This window comes from Siniperca chuatsi, linkage group LG15, assembly GCF_020085105.1.
Source record: "Siniperca chuatsi isolate FFG_IHB_CAS linkage group LG15, ASM2008510v1, whole genome shotgun sequence".
In the NCBI taxonomy this organism is placed as follows: domain Eukaryota; kingdom Metazoa; phylum Chordata; class Actinopteri; order Centrarchiformes; family Sinipercidae; genus Siniperca; species Siniperca chuatsi.
In genome coordinates, this window is record NC_058056.1 from 21,375,330 (window position 1) to 21,395,003 (window position 19,674).

At 41.0% G+C, this 19,674-nt stretch overlaps 1 long non-coding RNA gene across 7 annotated transcripts in view; it reads left to right on the top strand.

Moving 5' to 3' along the window:
- Window positions 1–19,674, top strand: part of LOC122862371 — a 91,390-nt gene that overhangs the window by 52,358 nt on the left and 19,358 nt on the right. For 5 of the 7 annotated variants that reach the window (XR_006374686.1, XR_006374688.1, XR_006374687.1 and 2 more), the window contains 2 exons: window positions 12,522–12,667; window positions 14,812–15,904. This is a non-coding gene — a long non-coding RNA (uncharacterized LOC122862371). Of the gene's footprint in view, window positions 1–5,359; window positions 5,658–12,521; window positions 12,668–14,811; window positions 15,905–19,674 lie in introns of those variants that run through there. The other 2 variants (XR_006374685.1, XR_006374683.1) reach the window with 2 other exon arrangements.

Consider the following 19,674-nt stretch of genomic DNA (forward strand, 5'->3'; position numbering starts at 1 on the left):
TTCTACTACACCACTGACTCCAATCCTAACCTTTATTCAGCATCTGTCACTTGGCCCCCATGTTTGTCTAGGGAGGGCCAGGCTAAGTGGGTTTAAATAGCGCTGCATTACTTCCTCTGGGAACCTGTTAATGGCATAAACAGTCCCTCAAAACAACCACTGGATAGCAACACAAGCAACGCAGCTAAAAGTCACTTGACCTTAGTTTTGTGTTGGAAACTATTTGAAGAATTGAAGAAAGTGACTGTGCTTCTTGTCAAATCATAAGTCATCAAAATGTTACAGAGTATCCTTTATTCTCTTTGGTTGACTTGTTGTATTTTTTATTTTTTTCACGTAACTAAGAATGTGCAGTCACACATTGTAGAGGGGAGAGTCTGAAAAAGTTTGGGTCTTGAAAATAATGTCCCCAAATTATAGCAACAAGCCCAGATAATTTCCTGTAGTGGTGCTTAAACTCTGCTATTTCTGCTTGACCTTGTTTATTTTTTTTTTTTTGGGGGCTGTGGACATATAATCCTCCCAGAAAAGTGATTTATTTATGAATTCCAGTGCAGAACCTCCCCTCCTGAGAGCCGGCCAGCCTGCCAGAAGTCATTGGCTGATGTTTACAGGACTGGATTGGCTAATTCCCATGGTGCAGTGTGCCTGCAGTGCTATCTTATTTATACAAGGCCTGATATGGGAGAACAGAGGGGTTTATTTTAGGATATTCCCCATAGATGGATCCAGTTTCTTCAACTGGAGCGGTTTCCTCCATACGTGCTGCACTTCAGGTTCTAGTGGCGGGCTGCACGCCTGTGGACACAGCTCACCACTTGCTCAAGTTTAAAAGAGCTGAATTGGCTCAGCAAAGGAAACCATGTCACAACATCTCGGGTTAGACTCGTGAAAATAGACTGAGTTCAGGAACTACACAGGAAGTTGAATATTAGTCTCATAAAAAGTGCATTGTTTGTCTTGTCAAAACAGATTTTTAATGTAGAGTCATTTTATCACTACATTAAACAAAGAATCTAGTCTGTAATTTCATCAACCAATAACTTGAATAACTTACAATCTTTTAAAAATAATTATATCACTTTGCTAAGTAGCTGACATTATTTCAAATGGTGGGGTAGTTAAAGCTGCCAAAGAGTAATTTCTGCAGCATCAAACTGAAACAGTATTTTATCTGGTGTGAGTGAATTTAATGATGTGATTGTGGTGATAAAAACCAATTGTGTGGTTTTTCTTACCTTAACAAATGAATTAATCATAGTCAGAATACTTGTAACTAAAACCATATAACTCATGCCTTTTCAAGACCATCACCTACAGACTTAGATATGCAGCCCTTTGAGTGTTAGAATATTTTTCTCATGCACTCAACAAGTGCTAGATAATTTTTGGAAGGGATGACACTGAATTAGAAGCACAACTCTCACAGTCTGTAAATGTTTTAATTATGAAGAACAAGCACATGGAGACACAGGGTCATAACAGACCATATTTGTGAAGTTAAAACAACATCTGCCTTTTATAACACATCTCACATCATTATCTGCACATCAGTGCTTACTGACGTACTATGCCTGCGATGCCAGAAAAACACCTTGCACCTTCCTGTCTATTTCTTTTTCTGTCTTCATCTTGTTCTCTTTCCCAGCCCCCTGCTGCTTCTCTCTCACATCCATCAGTGATTTAATGATTATATAAAGGAATGAGGGCATTATGGGAAGGAGTGCAGGACGCTGACACCCTGGCCCAGATGTTTTCTTCGCTGCTGAGGTGTGTCAGTCGTCTTTATCCTTCTGAAAGCTTAAAGCTGCACAAGGCTGCTGGTGGAGCAGGTCTCCATGACCAAGTTAGGCAAAGCCAAGTCCAAGAGTAAACTCCCTGGTATCATCAGCTTCTGCATGGAGGTTTGGCACTTACTGCACCTCTGATCCTGGGGATATCCTTAATACTTATGATGTGACAGTAACTCAGGTGTTCTTATAATTTCTGCTTAACTCCTTCAGCAGTCACCTTTTGTAATAACTGATGATGTCATGAAGGTAAGCTTTGTGAGTGTTTAATGTTACTAAACAGCTGTGCGGCTCTTAATAGATACTGGTGATTAAGCAGTTTGAAGTTCTGGGGCAATAACTGAATGAAAAAACATGACAAGCTTTCTCATGCACTTCCCTTCGATGCCATTGCTGTTGGGTATTTTTCCACTCACAGTGAATGCCATATCTAGTTTCAGGTGCACATGCAACCACACGTGCACCTACAGTGTAGCATGACATGAAGAGATTATTTATATCCTTGTGTTGTTCTGCTGTCGTGTGCAAACCATAATAGTCAGTTGGAGGATCACTTTGTTTTTCCCTCTAAAAAACATCTGTAATGGACAACAGACTTTCTAATCAGCTCGAAGAGAGGAAGCCAATTGGAATTAAAACATGACTAGACTCCCACCAAGCTGTGACCACTGTCCCAGGGGCATGACTGTAGGAAACCCAAACATGATTATATTCTTGTAATCATTTGTTAGCTGTGTGTGCTGTGCTATGGGATTAGCGTGTTTTGAGAACTCAGGAATTAAATATCGTCTTGAACAAGGATAGATGGAAACAACATAAATGTCACTATAATACCTGCTGGCTTCACTAACACACGCAATTACAATTTTGCAAAGAAAATATGAAATTAGTTTCTAAAAGTGGTCTTCGACTTTCAGTCCGTCAGTTGAAGGAGAGAGAAATCAAAAGTAGTATATTGAAATGTTAAGATTTACCCATGATGATTAATGCATTACATGCTGTACACTTTTTTACTTCTGCTATATAAATGGAATGTGTGTAGACATTTAGACAAGGCCCAGTTAGTGACTGCAGCATGTCTGAAACATTGCTAACCTTCTTTACATTGTGATTTAAAGTATGCCATTTTAAGGTTACAGCCAGCAGCCGGTTAGCTAAGCATAAATACTGGAAACAGCTAGCCTGCCTCTAATTAACATGTTTTATCTTGGTTGTTTAATCTATACAAAAACTGTAAAAATGACAAAGTTGCTGGCAGACGGATTTTTTGTTTGTTTTCGTGCTTCCAGTCTTTATGCTAAGCTAAGCTAAGCTAATCACAATCTGGCTCCAGCTTCATATTTAACAGACAGATATGAAAGTGGTGGTGATCTTGTCGTCTAACTTTTGGAAAGAAAGCGAATAAGCGTATTTCCCAAAATGTTAATCTATTGCTTTAATAGTCTGAACTGCCACTTTTCATTGTGAAACTCGTTGTTTGCTTCTTTTATACAACGCAAGCTGTCTGTTTTAGTGATATTTTAAGGTCATAAACATATAATTACATTTTATATGAAGGGTTAGGGTTAAAAGTTGTAAAAAGTTGTATTTAAGTTATACTGGATTTAGAAAGACCATGGGCAAGTTGAAGTTAGGGTTAGTCTATTCAAGAATATACATGCTATATGAACCCATAGAGCCCCCAAATCCCTAACTCTTCTCCTAGCTTGCTCTTGATATTTTGAAACACAGTTCACAATTAAGTTTCAAATTTTCAACATAAGAGTTTGAAGGACATTTCAAGATTTTCTGGGTACTGCTGGGTGCTATAACAAACTCTTATCTTGGAGAAGGGAAGCCATGTTCTTCTTCTCCTTTTGACCAATGGAAATGGTAACCAGCTGTCCACATGGTTCAGGTGCAGATGAACCAGTAAAAATAGACACTCCACATGTGCACACAGAGTCCAGAGAAGGGGGAGATTAAGGAGCAAATTAAATACCTCACGCTTGAATTTAGGATACAGTACATCAAAAGTTTCATTGAGGTTGACTTATTCATGTCTGCACTTTTAACACCCAGATTATACAAGGAGGTGCTTGAGGCGGAACTTCTGTCCTTTTACATGAAATCAACTTAACCTTATCTTGTCTTTGTCATTTGGTGATTGTGTTTACGTCAAGCCAACACCAACTTCTTCCATTTCAGGACTGATTTTTTTTCTTAAACGTCTTCCTCATCAAGAAACTGATGCAAACTGATTCACTCATTAGATTTGCATGTTTAAGTGTTGTTGTTCAAGTGTATGGCAAAGACAAAGGCCTGATGTCATGGGAGTAGATGTTGTGCAGTTGTCTTCTGTTTATCTAGTAATCAGAGTTGACTGGATAAAGCTACATGCTGCCCAGGCTGTTATGTCCTGTTGTGGTGTTAGTTTGAAGCAGTACAGATGGAGGATGTTTGTGTCATGTTTTGTGTAAAACCTCTATGTCTTCATAGTTGGGATTTTAAATGGCTGGTCTGTCTCTTTCTCTCTCTCTTTCTTCCTTCCTTCCTTCCGCTTTGTCTCACTTTATTTTCCCACACCTCTTCTACAAAGTTTGAGGCAAAACGCAAGATCAAGTGGTTCCTGATTCCAACCTTAAAAATGTCAAAGATAAACTCAAAACACCAGGGTACACCCACGTACTTCTTGCAGCCATCAAGAATTGAGTATTGAGAAAATCTGAAAAACCACTTCACCGTGTTTTTTTTGTTTTGTTTTGTTTTTTGCTAAAATGGAAATAATTCAACACAGGCTTGACTTGCTTACACATTGCGCCAAAGTGTCAAGTGCTGCATGACTCAGATCGGCATAATGTCATCCTACACGTCTGCAGAGGTTGTTTTTGTGCTGAAGTAATTTAATGAAAAATGTTATTAACACTTGAGCACATTTTTTTATTTTCTTGGAACCAGGAACTCATAAAGTCATGTAAACTTTAGATTTTCATGAATGACCAATACATCCCATTTGGAGAAAATCCTTTTTTTTTTTTCTTTTCAGCTTTTCTTTAGACTTCTTTCGGGAAACGCAGCTGATGATTCATGATTTTTAAACACCGCTCTCTCTCTCCCTTTCTCTCCCTCTCTCTCTCTCTCTCTCTCTCTCTCTCACTCTCTGCTAGCATGAAAATATATGACACAGATATGTGACACATACTCGTTTTTCTCCTCCTCGGTTTATGGTCTTACTTTGGTTGTGGAAAGCAGATTCATCACGACAGGCAGGCCCCGTGATCTTCTCCGTCAAGCCCCTCTCCTCCCTTGCTCACTAACCCCAAACTCCTGTCAATGGTTTCCAGCTGGCCGTGGCATGGCGGTTCTCCTGGGAGAGGGGGAGCGCTCAGCTGGCTCCAGGCCCTAACCCGTACACCGTCCAAGAGCCTTGCTCAACCCCCTCTGACCCAACCCCACCCCCCTCTTTATTTGTTTAATTTGTGGAAAAACCCATAAACATTTGTGTATGATTTGTGGAAAGCGGCTGATGGGGAGCAGGAGGGCTGCGTATGTGTTTGTATTTGTGGTTCAAATTTCACATGCTGATTAGGTCCAATGTCTTTAATGATAAGCTGAGGTTATGAGGTAAAAATGCAAGAACATGAGCTGCATAGTTAGCGTGGAGCGGTTTGGTCTTCAACGTGTGTTTGGTGACGCGTCTGGGAATCTGCTGAGAGGGTTAACTTAAAGTGGGTTGAGGGGGGTTGGGGAGGTGGTATGTACTTAGGAAAGCTCATTTTATGTCTTTCATGTTATCTTGATGACTACAGCACTTTGCTCGGATGGTGAGGAACTTCTAAAAATAGCTGAGAGCGGTTCAATAACAGGGCGCTGCTTGTGTCACTTTGGGTAAATATTTATCTTTTTTGCAAAAGTTGTGTGCTTTAAACCTCACTTTTTTCGGAACATTCAGCAGAAAAATCGAAAAGAGCGTTGGCTCAAACTGAGCTTTTGGTCGTGGCTGCAGGTGGGCTGGATTTAGGAATTAGTTATTTAAAGGGCAGAGTAGATAAAACCGGAGCACGTGACGATGTAATAAAAACCAGGGTAAAGGACCAACCAAAAACAAACCAAATGTTTAAAAGAGGACAGAACACACATGGACACACACATAAAAGAGAGCATACACAACACAAGAAACACACACAGCTTCAGCACACCATTCTGTCTGTCTGCTAGTTTTTGTAGCATGCTGTGTTTACCTAGGAGTGACGATGATGACAGTCTGTTGTCATCAAGGTCAGAGGTCAAATGGGGAGGGGGAGTGAGTCTGCGGGATGCTGATGGAAGGACGTGGTGCTTTGTCACTCCTTATGTCTGGTCAGAAGACTGAGTGTGTTTGGCTTGGCTTGAGGACTTTGTGTGTGTGTGTGTGTGTGTGTGTGTGTGTGTGTGTGTGTGTGTGTAAAAGCGTGCCTTTGAGTGTGCATGCTTGTGTTGCTTTGCAGCAAGCCAACACACTGCTGGGAAATTTGTGTGTAGGTTATGACTGTACAGTGTGACATTGTGCACACTCACAGATCTGCAACATCAGCATTCATGCCTCCACATTTGGTTTAATACCAGTTTCTTTAGTTTTGTTCGCAAAGAAATCGCATTGTTTTTAAAGTTTCTGAATACATAATTCTCAGATTGAACCACCCTGCTGTATCTTAGGTAGCATAATGAATGCACAAATCTAAATGTCATTCTTATACTTATGACAAACTTCACCCTGATTATATGCAAGCCACAGTGTAGAAATGTCAGTTTAAAAATAATAAGTAGTAAAAAAAAAAAAAAAAGATTGTATAAGAAAGCTCCTTTCTCCTCTTTTACTTAGAAATCAGAACATTTTGTTGATTTTGCTGAGCACAAGTGCTCTAGTTTCACACTAGCAGAAACATCAGAGCTTTGCAGTTACACTGTGGTGTGATACTCTTAACTACTGCTTAGTCAGTTGTCCAGTTTGGCCCTGAGTGAACCCATGTAAACCACAAGGTAAACATTATAAGATCAACTAAGGCGGCTTAGTCAGAGCACTTGTGCTTTATAAGGGCGAGTGGTGAGGAAGAACACTGTTTTATCTGTCTCAAAGTTAAATTAAGGTGCAGCCTTCCAGGGCTCTGTTGGTGAAATTGGGTTTGTGGTGAGTAATTAAGTTAGTAGTTAATAACTCCTAAATCCAACCTGATCGCCAAGTCGCCTTGTGCATACAGTGTATAGCTCCATTATATTTCCCCTTTTGCTAAATATTGTATGCCACAAGTTGAAAAACCTTTAAAGCCCAAGAAAACGTGGTTTCAAATCTTAAGTATTTCTTAACAACATTATATATTCATGACGAAATGAGCAAGTTAATCAATTTTTTTTTGTTTTGTTTAAAATTTAACACTCAAAAACAAAACAGCCCCACAACTTGTATGACATCACCCTTTTCAATAGAGCCCCGCCCACTTAAAACCAGTGAGAAAAACGCAACAAAAAAACACAAATACAGAAATCCCTCATGTGAAATTACCAAAAATGTCTCAACTTTGGCAGAAAACTTTGAGTTCATGTAAACCCATCACTCATAGTAAGATTGCAAAAATTGGTTTTCAGGGCCTATGGCTAAGGTCACAATACATATTTTTCTAAATAGTGGCAACAAGTGCAATTACATTTGGCACATTAAATTTCCCAAGATTTTTTCTTTGAATTACCAAGAATTTCTTGAGCCATTTGCTTTAAAGACACAGTCATTAGGCAACCTGACTAAAAGTGAGCAGAATGGTGGGGTACATTGTGTTTACTTCTTGCTTTACTGACATGATAAAACCACCGAAATGTTGATCTGTGGCATGATAAAATGTAGTGTAACAGTCCAAGCTAATCTAGTGAGTCAGCAAACTGACTTGATAATGCCAGGTATCTAATGTTAGCTAACATTAGCCACCACAAGAAGTAACGCTGTAGCACCAAAGCACCAGAGTATACAACTGAATTAACCAAATGTTTGTTTTATTGCTTATAGTTTTATATTCAACTATTTATTTGTAACTTACAAAAACTGTCAAAAGTTACATACAGTTGTTCAGCTTTAAGAAAAACCTTTAAGACTCTTTAACTCAACTTTTGTAGCACACAAGATTGATCTTAAGAGAGATTGGTTATAGCAGTACTTCAAAGGAAGACAATGTAATACTCCTCGCACGCAGCGGTCAGCCTGGGAAATGAATCAGAAGGCACGTGGATGGATATAATCAAAAGGAGCAGCACTGCAGCCTCCATGCAGAGTTCTGCTTACTTCTTTTGGATTTTGTGTTGGTCCCAGTAGCCTGGTCTCCCTGCTGTGTCAAAAACTTTAAAGTGATCTTCACCTGTAGACTTACCATTTAACAAAGATGGATTGTAGTGCTATAATTCTTTGAACCAACAGTTGAGGGAAGAGGATAATACTTTTTACTTTATCCTTAATATAATCATATTTAATTTCATTTAAGTTAATTATATTTTATTATGTCAGGCTCTTTGGGTCACTATATTGTTTACATTAAATCTGCCGGTGTCTGGCCATGATCTTTCCAGATCATTTTTCCTTCTCTCAGACGAGGCCATTTGATGCCATTCATTCTTAGCATACAAAATCCCCAGACTTGAGGAAATCATTTGAGCTAACCCTTTAGTAAAGATTAAAGGATAGAGGGGGATATTTCTTGCAGAGAGTTTGATGAGAACATTGATACCACCATCATGTCAGTATGGTAAATATGTAACTGGGGCCAGCAGCCGGTTAGCTTAGCGTAGCATAAAGACCTGGAAACAGTAGGATAGCCTGACTCTGTCCGAAGGTCTGTCGGCCTACCATTACCTGTAAAGTTAACTCATTAACATGTGATATCAGGTTTGTCTAATCCATACAAAAGCTGAAGAGACTATTTTCAAACCCAGAGAAATTTGTAATTTTAAACAAGGTAACGGCGATACACTTTTTAGATCTTGGTCTTAACTTTAACTATATATTTGAACCGGATTAAAGATTTTAGTCATCGAAGTTATCAGAGAAACAAGCTGAGCAAATGTTAGCAGCAGCAGCTCGGTTCGCAGCCCCTTAGGGACGTCCTGTGTTTGCCAATCAGTGTCGGAGAAACACTGATTTTTAACGTGAAAATGGTTTATTCTGTGTTTTTACCGGTTTTAATCACCGGGTCTGTTTGTTTTGGAGAGGAGGAGACCTCTGCAGATAATTCGGCTCCTGGGAAAAACACTGAAGGAATCCTAACCGGGAGAAGCGGATTGCAATGACGGCAATGGTGGTGAAGACAACTCCCATGATCCAACGCTACTTCACGACGTCAAACTTGTTATTGTTGATTGATGTGAGAGACTAGCGGCAGAAATTGCATACTGTGCGATTAAAGTCTCCATCTGTAATAAATTATCTCCTTACAAATTTTACGCCTTTATCTTCTTATCTGGGGAAAATGTAAACTTTATGTAGACAAAAGGTAAATGAGCTGTAACTATAAATGACACTATCCTTTAAAGTCCAGCTGAGATACATCTCTGCACAGATTGTCTTGTGCGAAAGGAGTTCTGTCTTGGACATCAGACAGGTGTCCAACTGGCTAACCCTGAGCCCCGGGCCTGGCTCTGGTGCCGTAACGCTGGAGGTCAGAGGTTAATGGAGTAGAGTGGCGCCGGCCCGTCATCCCCCAGGATCCTGGGTGGATTTGGTAAACAGTGAAGCTGTCACTGCAGATTAATACTGAGAGGAGGTAGAACAGGGCCGAGCACACAGGGGGCTAATTGCTCCCAACTCAGCCATGAAAGTCCCTGTCTTCCCCATTCTCCTCTCTCCCTCATCCCCACAGATAAGCCCCTCAGGCTTAGGGAGGGAGGGGAGGAGGGAAAGAGGAGGAGGACAGGAGTAGAGGGAAGCAAAAGGTAGAAAAAGGAGTTAACTCAGAAAAAAGGAACTAACAAGAGGGCAATAATCACAAGTGCACTTGAGCACTTGAAACACTGCAAAGTAAAGAGAAAAGAGGGTAACATCTAAAAGTTATACGACCTTTTAAGACACTGAGAAGTTTTTGTTTCTTCCTATTGTGTGGATGTAGAGCGCTGCCCCGAGGTCATTCACTGGTTACAGCTGTAAGAGCACAACCCCAACCGCCAGCTCTCCTCTGTGGGGGATCTTTGGGGACTTTTTTTTTTCATGAAGCGTATGCAAGCCTTGACACTATGGTTTATCTGTCATGCATCTTAGATATGAGGGGGCGGCTCCCACCACTTCGTATGCAGCTTGTGTAAAGACAGGATATTTTATGTCATGTCACGGCACTGCTCTAGATTGTGGTTATACACTCGCCACAACTCATGCGACAGAGAGAGAGAGAAATAGAAAGATATAAACTCCTGTAAGGGTCTTATCTTAAAAGATCATCTTTAATTACATCATGTACTAAAAAAGCTAGTGGTTCTTTTTTATTTTTCAGAGTAGTGTTTTTCCATTTACGTGATACATGATTTTTGGCAGTTTGATCCTTTTCATTTTTTGTTTTAGAATTTATATTTTTATTTATTGACAAATAAAGTATTTGTATTATTGTAAGTCATAACATGCCATTACATATATAGAGTAGCAACCAGATTTTTCTTTCTGCTTCAAGTTCCATGGTTGTCTGAAAAAGCATTGGGAAGTGTTCCCTGGCAAGCCTGTTTCCTACAATATATGTACAAATTCGCTTTGGTGAATACATTTTGGATCCAAGAAATGTGATATTCCTATACCTAGTACACAAAGAACATCACAAAACTCCAGAGACTGGGGATGTGCGTCCCACATCTTAACAGGTTTACACTACTAAAATGCTTGGTTAAGATTAGGGAATATAAATAATGGCTTTAATTAGATTTTGAAATATTAAATTGTGTCACGTCTAATTTCAAGTCACAGTTGACTTTTTCAATATTTAACCAAGACCATGATCTTTCCCTAACCTGTACTAATCAAGATTTGTAAATTGACAAATTGATCAAATTACTATGTGAAATGTTAAAAGTTGTCACCTGTAGTAACAACGATGCATTTTAGCATCTTCCAGTTCATTGTTATGGGTTTACTGCATGCAACTTTACTGTTTTGTCTCATCAACCTTGTTTCCAAGTAATAAAAACCCAATGTATATTACCTGCTCAGCACTAAATGACATACAGGCAGTTAGAGACTAGCTGGTGAACATAGTTGAGCATTTAGTAGCTCAAGAGCCAAAAGAGCTGGGGTTGGTGGAGACCAAAACAGAGCTAAACAAAGAGTGAACACTGGACTTAACATTCGTCATAACATGTTGGCGATAACTTTTTAAGTCAATGTTGTGTTTGTTCAGCATTTTGCATTGGCAGTAAACACTTATCAGATATATGATAACTCAGATACATGCACTACCTTGTCATTTCCTGCAAAACGTTTTTGCTACTGCATATTTGTTGCATATGAACATAATCTTTAGGAGACAGGCAACAGTAGTCAGTCATGCTTAAATATTTTACAACTTGACCGAAACAGTAAGAGCACAGTCATTTGCAAAAAAATGGATTCCTTGTTCATCATAGGGCATTTTTTGCTCCTCTTTAGTTTTAATTTATCTTATCTTTGATGTGCATTTTTGACCTGAATCTCTGTTCATTTGTTATCCTGGTATGTGTGTGTGTACCGCTAACTGTGTGTGGCCTATCTGAAATAACTGTACACAGTCCCACTCATTCCTCCAATTGCCCCCTCCCAGCTATATTGTCAGTTGGCCTGTGTGTGTGTGTGTGTGTGTGTGTGTGTGGGGGGTCCACAGCAGTGGAGGGGGTTTTGTCTGAGCATATTTCATGCAGTACTCCATTGTACAGTCCTCACAATAGGACCAAGCCTTTGATCGTAGAGGGGTGCACTTCTGCTCTCTGTCTCTTCCATCCTTCCTCCTCTTCACTTTTCTTACAGTATTAGCCTTGGCCCTCCACGTACCGCCGAGAGGAGAAAAAGGAAATGAAACACTGATTGAAATGAATGAAAATGTAATGAAGTGAAGAGAGGGCTGAAGGAGGGAATACAAATCGAGGAGGGAAAACAAATCAGTTGTTATATTTCTCTTGTCCTTCCTTAATAAAAGGCCTTCGGGATGTACTGAGATGGCCCTTTGACAGATTGTTTGTGGTATATTGTTCAGCCCCCTCATCTCTCCGTTGACACAGAGCAGGTGCTCCCAGGGTGAGACTTGAGCCAGTGATATGGAGGCTCAGTGATGGGATGGTTTGGTTTGTTATAAGGGCTGAGGGATGGGAGTTGGGCAGGAGGGGGTTGGCAAGCAGGACAGTAAGAGCCCTATACATTCCCTGATGGAGTCTGTCAGGTTGATATTTTCTATATGTTGTGACTGCACTGCTAATTCTGATGCACCAATTCAACCACGCTCCCCTACTGGCTTCAGCCACCACAGTGCCCCAAAATGTCCTCTGTGGTTGGCTTTGGAAAATAGAGTGCTAACACCCCCCAACCCTCCTACCAATAGCCCAATGCTCCAGTGAGCATCTATAGATTCCTGGATCCGCACAGTGTTGCATTGTCTCCCTTCCCTGGCCTTCTGCCAAGAACTGAGCCAGCTTTGGAAAAGTTGTACTTCACCAGAGCCTAATCTTTTCTTTGCTCCACTTCTTTTCTTGCTCCCCTCCCTCCTCCATTCTCTCTTTTCTTCTCCTGCTCAGCTATTATTCTTTTACAGATGCACTGGCATTGAGGGTTATTGTGTGCAGGACTGGATGGAGGGCAAAAGGCGGAGTGGAGGGATGGTGCTGAGGCTGCTGAATAAAAACAATGACAAGCATATTGTACAGTAGAGAGCTGAGATATGGTGAGTACTTTATAAAGGTTGGCTTGCCCAAATTACCTTTAGGTTTTATCCACAGCAACATCTTTTTTTCCATGTGCTTTTTGCCTTTATTTTGATCATGCATGCATCAAAGGGCCGCTTAAAACTAAATAGTTTGTAAGACATGTCATCCAACCACACTTATGGCAAAAGTGTCTATACCTGTTTTGAACTTGAAGTTGAGGCTAAAAGCCTGCCATCATAAGCTACTCCTGGCTACACTGCCTCCCTGATGTCTCTCAAATAACTCTTTTGCCGTTGTAGTCTCAACGAATGGGGGAGACTATGCTCCTAAGAAAAATAACAGCATCAGTCATTTGTTGCAAATGTTGATTTCTTTTTAAACCATGACCACGATCCTTAACCCAGTGGTTGTTCTTTTAACCGTGATGATACCGTGAAGGTCCCCTAACCATGATGTTTCTCTAACCTTACCAAAGTTGTTTTTGTGACTACACCTTTACAAACCTTAATCAACGATCAACAACAAAACAGTTGAATTTCTGCAATAGTGATTTATAGTGGTTTTTAGGGGAGTCAGATCAGAAAATGCTTGTGTGTCGTTTTGAAAGGCAGTTACACAAACATATTTTGTCGTTTCATTATAAGGGATAGTGGCACATTTTCTTATAGTCTCCTCAAAGTAATTTGTGGTGTCGGTTGCACACACTAAAGGTTTGTGGGGGGGGGACAAAAAAAAAAAAAAAGGGCTTGATCCTGCTTACTTTCTCACCTACACACCGTGCGCGCATGTTTCAGATAGATGTCCATCCTGTCCGTCCTCAAAATCTGCAGCGGTCAATACGCTTTCTGCAGAGCTTTTTGTTTTTTTATTTCCTCACCTCCACAAGTCAGTTGTGGGTTAGTTGCTGCTCTGTGCACACAAGAGGACACAGATTCCTTGTCAACAAAATAAAACACTGGCTTTACAGGAAAAAAAGCCTCCAGGCAGCGTAATAAAATGCACCTGTGGATGTACAGATAACATGCAGCCTCACTCTCACTACTGGACACTTTCCCATAAAGCTTATTTTTAGTTGGTTCTGGACTATTTAAATTATGCTGAGCAGCTCCTCTAAACTTTTAGCTGAGGTAAAGTCACACAGTCATGTCAGGATACTGAGGTAGACAAACAGATAAATGTTTATCCATCAGATTTACTATATTTTTCATACTTGAACCACAACAGAATAATTCATCCACAAGCACTTGAACAGAAACTGTTAAAATAATTTTTAATCGGAGATTTTAAAAAAAAGGTAACATTTCCGCTGTGTTTTACTCTAGCCAGCAGGGGGGAGCTGCGATAATGCACCACAGACCTGGCCAGTTACTGCGTGTTGTGGCTGTGCTTGTCCGGATTGTGGGTTCTGACACTTTAGCTATCTCACAAGCACTGTTTCTGCTGTTGAATTCTTTATATGACATTTTTTCAACCCCTTGAGCACAACAAAAAACAAAGACACACTAATCTGCGTGCTGCCAAATACCACAAAAGGTAATTTTGGTAAACTGCACCTTTATAATATTACATTTAGTCAAGCAGGAAACCAGGGAACTCAAGGGCTTGAACCCAAATGCAAACACTGAGGCAGAGCAGGTGCAGTTCAGTGATTTTAATGGTGAAGAAAACTTACACGGGTTACTGGCAGGCAGAGGTCAAACCAGGGAATAAGTCCACATAGGCAAACAGATACAACGGGTAGCAGGCAGAATCCAAAGTCCAAAGAAATCAGGCAGATAATCCAAACCATGAAGTAACTCCACAAACACTAGAAAGTGGACCGCTTGACACATAGTACAACAATCTGACCCTGAACAGAGGAAACACACAGACTAAAATATACTCAGGTATGGGGAGACAACGAGACACAGGTGAAACCAATTAAAGCAAGGCAAGCAATCAAAGACAGGAAGCAAAACTACAAGACACATGAGAAAAGGAGAATATTTCAAAATTAAACAGGAAACATCAATAGAAAACATGAAACTAAGGAAAACCAAAACTAAGAAGCAGAGCAAGACATGACTTACAAATTTCTTTCCCTTGCTTATTTTGACACACTATCTCAGTCACTCATTAACTTGCTCTACTTCTTTTTCTTCTCTCTCTGGGACATGATAAGACCTGTATTTCCTGAGGGCGGCTCAGAAGCGTCGGCCTAACTTCTCTGGCCTATCCCTACACTCCTCCACCCTGAAGTTGACACCCCAGCTCACAGTGTCGCCTGTCCCAGCAGCACCCACACCCTAGGGCGCTACACGGGGGCGGGGAGCATCCCATCCCGACAGCACTCTACATCTCAGACGTAAACACAGAGCACAAATGGGCCACGATATCGGGTATCAGGTGTCGGCGTGGAAGATTTATAAGGTAACAAGACAATGAGAGGCAGACACAAAAAGCCCCCATCTACCATCAACGCTTAGAGGGCCAGTTCCCCACTGCAGCAAAACCCACTTTGGTTTCAGCAGCCATGGAGAAAATTATTTCCCCTTTAATCCTCTCAGTTTTCTCATTCATGCAGCACAGATTAGGTGCTCTCACACAGCTGAATCAGATGTTCGTGGCTCAGCAGGAGGGCATGTTTTGGTGTGCTGATTGAAGACAGAGGAGTCAGGCACAAGAGGACAAGGAAGTCCCCACTTATGGAAAGGGAAGTTTGAAGTCGGGTAGAGCTTGGTCGGGGATGGAGGATGCAGTTGTCCATGTCATCCTGTTTCACAATCAGCGGCTGGTCAACTTATAATAGTCTTAACAGGAAACTCCTCAATTCTCTTTGTATTAAATAGGCTCTGAAGAGATTTGCAAGATTTCAAAACACACATCTTGTTTTTGTTGGTGGATGTTTTCTTCATCTTTGATAATAATGCACAGTATATGATCAGTTTGTGTTTGTGTAGGAAAAGGTGTATGCTGGGAACAAGTTAAAGCAGTAGAAAAAAAGTTCTAACACTAACAAAAGTTTTAACACTCCCAGTTTGGAAGCTATAAACTGCTGTGATATACAGACAGTGTATACAGAGCTGAAATGATAAAATATAGCTGTTATCTACATGCATCTGGTTCACAGTCACTCCCTTTTGGTGTGGATTTCAACACAAGAAATCATTTCACATTGCAGCTCTGGCAAAGCTATTGAGACTACAGTGAGATCATATGTGTTGAATTTGTGCTTTATGATGAATTAAATCATATATACCAATATTAATACAGCATTTTCACTCTTCCGAGACTTCTTTAAACCTATATTAATTGATTTTTTTTTTTTGGCCACTTGGGGGCAGTGGAGTTGTGAACACATCACTGACATATCATCCCCTTTGAAGTTGATATGATGAAGTTGTTAGCAAATAGTTGTTTATTTACACATCCAGCAGTTACGGAGCAACATTAATTTGGAGTCAAGTTTCTGGTCACCTGAAGAATGTAAGTCCAATATTCACTCTCTTTTTGCTCTGTTTTTGGTCTCCACCAACTCCTGAGTGAAATATCTGGCTCTTTAGCTACTGAATGGACCAATTTGGTCACCAGTTAGTTGCTAACTCTGTCTGTCTGCTGTTTGGTGTTCAGTAGGTAACAGATTGTTTGTGGCCAAAAATTAAGCTATTAGAGCGATGAGAATGAACCAAAATGGTAAAATTACGGCCGGACAGATAAACAATGAGCTGAAACTCACTATAAAACTCTGTTATGCCGAGAGGAGCTGCAGATTCTCTGTAGGTTCATCACTTCGAGCGATCCCCTTTCACATTGCCACATTGTTGGGGCTGGCAGTGCGTACCACAAGATCCACACAGATTCTCGAAATGGTGTTTCTGACACGTGAAAATCCTGCATTCAGTGCCCAGGCTGCATACTCCCACTACCTGCTTACAAGACACAATCAACCACCATCTCCTCCTACGCCGTGCGCCCACAGCCACCCTCAGAGGACCTGAAACTGGAGTCAGCAGGAGTGAACCTCTACCCCCTCATCCCCACTCCCTTTTCTTTTATCTCCTCACAATGTGGAGCGGTACAGTGAGTGAACAGTGAACAGATTCCTCACACAGCTCCTCAGGGAAGGGCTAGAGCTTTTTGAGCTGTGTGTGTTTGTGTGTGTGCTTGGGTGGCTTAGTGGGTGCCTAGTTGTGTTTTTTTAACCTGCATTTAACTTCTTTAAAAATATATATATATTCATAACACCATCCATACATTATCTATAACCGTTTATCCTTAGAGGGTCTCAAGGTGCTGGAGCCAATCCCACCTGACATTGGGTGAGAGGCGGGGTACACCCTGGACAGGTTACCAGTCATCCCAGGGCTGACACATAGAGACAGACAACGATTCACACTCACAGTCACACCTACAGGCAATTCAGACCTTTAACCTAACCTGCATGTCTTTGGACTGTGGGAGGAAGCCGGATCACCCACAGAGAGAACCCATGCAGGCACAGGGAGAACATGCAACAACACATTTTCCTCATATATAGTGTATACATAAAGGGTGAGTTCACCCATATTACAAATAACACTCACTCTTGCCAACAGTTTAAATTGGGTCTATTTCTTCAGTAGAAAATGCTGAATATAAAAAATAACAGAAAAATCACTCAACTCTGCTGTTCCCCTTTGCCCTATGGAGTGTTTAAATGTATTTTAGCTCATTATTTTGGTTTGGTTTTGGCTGGCAGCTTTACTGTTTTCCTCTCACCATCGCTTTCCAGTTGCAACAGGCAGCAGTTTTCAGCAAAAAAGCTTTGATACACCCAGCACTAAACAGCTGGCAGACAACATTAGCGACTAACTGGTGAAAATAGTGGAGCATTTAGCTGCTAAAGATCCAGATATTTCCCTTAAGAGTTGGTGAAAAACCAAAACAGAGCTAAAGGAAGAGAGAATATTGGATATATGTTTTGTTGGCTGGAGCACGACCCCAAATTAATGTTGCTCCACGTCTGCTGGATTTGTAAACAGGCAACTTTCATCTTTATAAGATGATAGTATGTCAGTGTTGTGTTTACAGCTTGGTGTGCTGCCCCCAAGTGGCCACAAAATCAGTTATTGCAGGTTCAAAACATATAAAAAATTATTATTTTAACCTGTTGCCAATACAAATCAACTTGTTTTAAGAATGTTCTACAAAACACTGACAATATATTAAAACAAGACAAAGACAGATTGCTGCACTAGAAAACAAAAACAATTACACTTGAGTCAGGTTTTAACAGACTAAAGTTACTTGGAGATTATGTGTGGATTATCTAGACTATTATGTTTGTTAAGATGTTGCTGATAACTTATTCAGATCTAATGTCATCTTTCAATTCTTTGAGCACAACAAACGAAACTGCCTTTGCCTCAACTGCTTTTGAGCATAAATGCTTTGAGCACCACAAACAGATTTTCTCAAAACCAAAACCAAAACTGTCTTAATGGCTAGATACCACAAAAAGTAACTCAGAAAAAAATATTGTTTTTGCAATATGTGTGAACTGACCCTTTAATGTCTAACTGAGGCAAGTTATTTTTAGTTACAGAATATAAATCATAGTATAATCTTGTAATTAGTTCACTGACTAAATCTGTTTATTTTGCATTATTTATTACAGAGGGTCATCAGTCTTATGATTGCACTTCAGTAATAGCCCGAGACCAACATTTTTCCACTGACGTCTAAACATGGCATCACACCAAATTCTTAAGTCCCCTCAGTGGAGTTTTCCCAGAGGGTTGCCGGCGCTGGGCCCTGATTGGTTGATAGAGACAGTCGAAATTGAGTGACGGGCTGTCAGAGGGGATCCATCGAGGGACAATGTGCCCGTTCAGAGTTCACCCTGCTAACAACGGCTCCACTGGTGAAGTTTGTTTTCTAGTGAGGAGCCACCCTTTCATGTGTGCCACTCATTATCAGAGCTTGAGCCCCCCGCTGCCCCAAACAAGGCTGTCTGTGTGTATGACTGTGTGTGTGTGTGTGTGTGTGTGTATTTGAGCAAAAACCTCTTTTATATCTTCCAGTGACCCTGTTTTGCCAGAACTGGAGCGCATACAATTGGGAATCCGACTCAGGTTGACCTGAGCTGATTGAGGCTCAACTGTGTTTTGTTTGGCATCAAAGAGGGGCAGGAGGAATGGCAAAATGAATGTCCTTGTCTGTTTTATTTGGACAACCTCTATCACTTGCTGTAGTTTTACTCTTGCTTTCCCAAGCCTTTAATAACCGCAGCTAGCATCTTTTCAGCTATTTCCAGCTGCCTGTGCTCCAAGCGTTTACATAATCAGTGTTGCTAAAGGACGTACATCTTGAAAAACGTTGTGCAGATATGGAAGAGTTCCTGGAATGTGACTACTCTTGGGTTGATGTCAACAGGGCCAGATTTTTAGGAGTTGCCGGAGAGCAGTAAAATGAGTAGATACAGTGGATGTCCTGTGGAGGAACAGACAAGTGAAGATCAATAGCTTGGAGATAGAGGAGTGTTATTTTGAGCAGAAGCCAGATAGACACAGGCCTTTTGTGTTAAAGATGAGAGAGCAGCTGAGGCTGTGTGAATTCATGGAGTTTGTATGAGATAGTGTCTCTACTTCTGTGTATGCACGTGCAAGAATGTCTGTGTGCAAACACTGTATGTGTGAATGTGGATGTGTTGCATGCATTTCTATGCATGTGCGTGGGTTCAATTGCATGTGTATGTGTCCATTTTGGTATGGCCTTTTCTCTGGAGAAGAAAGCAGCTCACTGTCCTCATGCTGTCCAGGGTCTAAAGTCTGGCCTGGTCTGGTCTGAGACCGGGTCTGCATGGCTGGAGCTCTGTGTCTCTGCATGCTGAAGCCCGGCCTTGTTCCCAGCTGTTTGTTCAGCTGGCCCATCAGCGGGGACACCAGGGACTCAAAACCCCCCACTCAGGCCAAGTCGGACACCTCCACCGCCGCACCCACCCAGGTCACCAACCTCCTGACCCTCTCACCCGGGAGTTATTTGCTCCGAGGCCATCGTTTAAGAA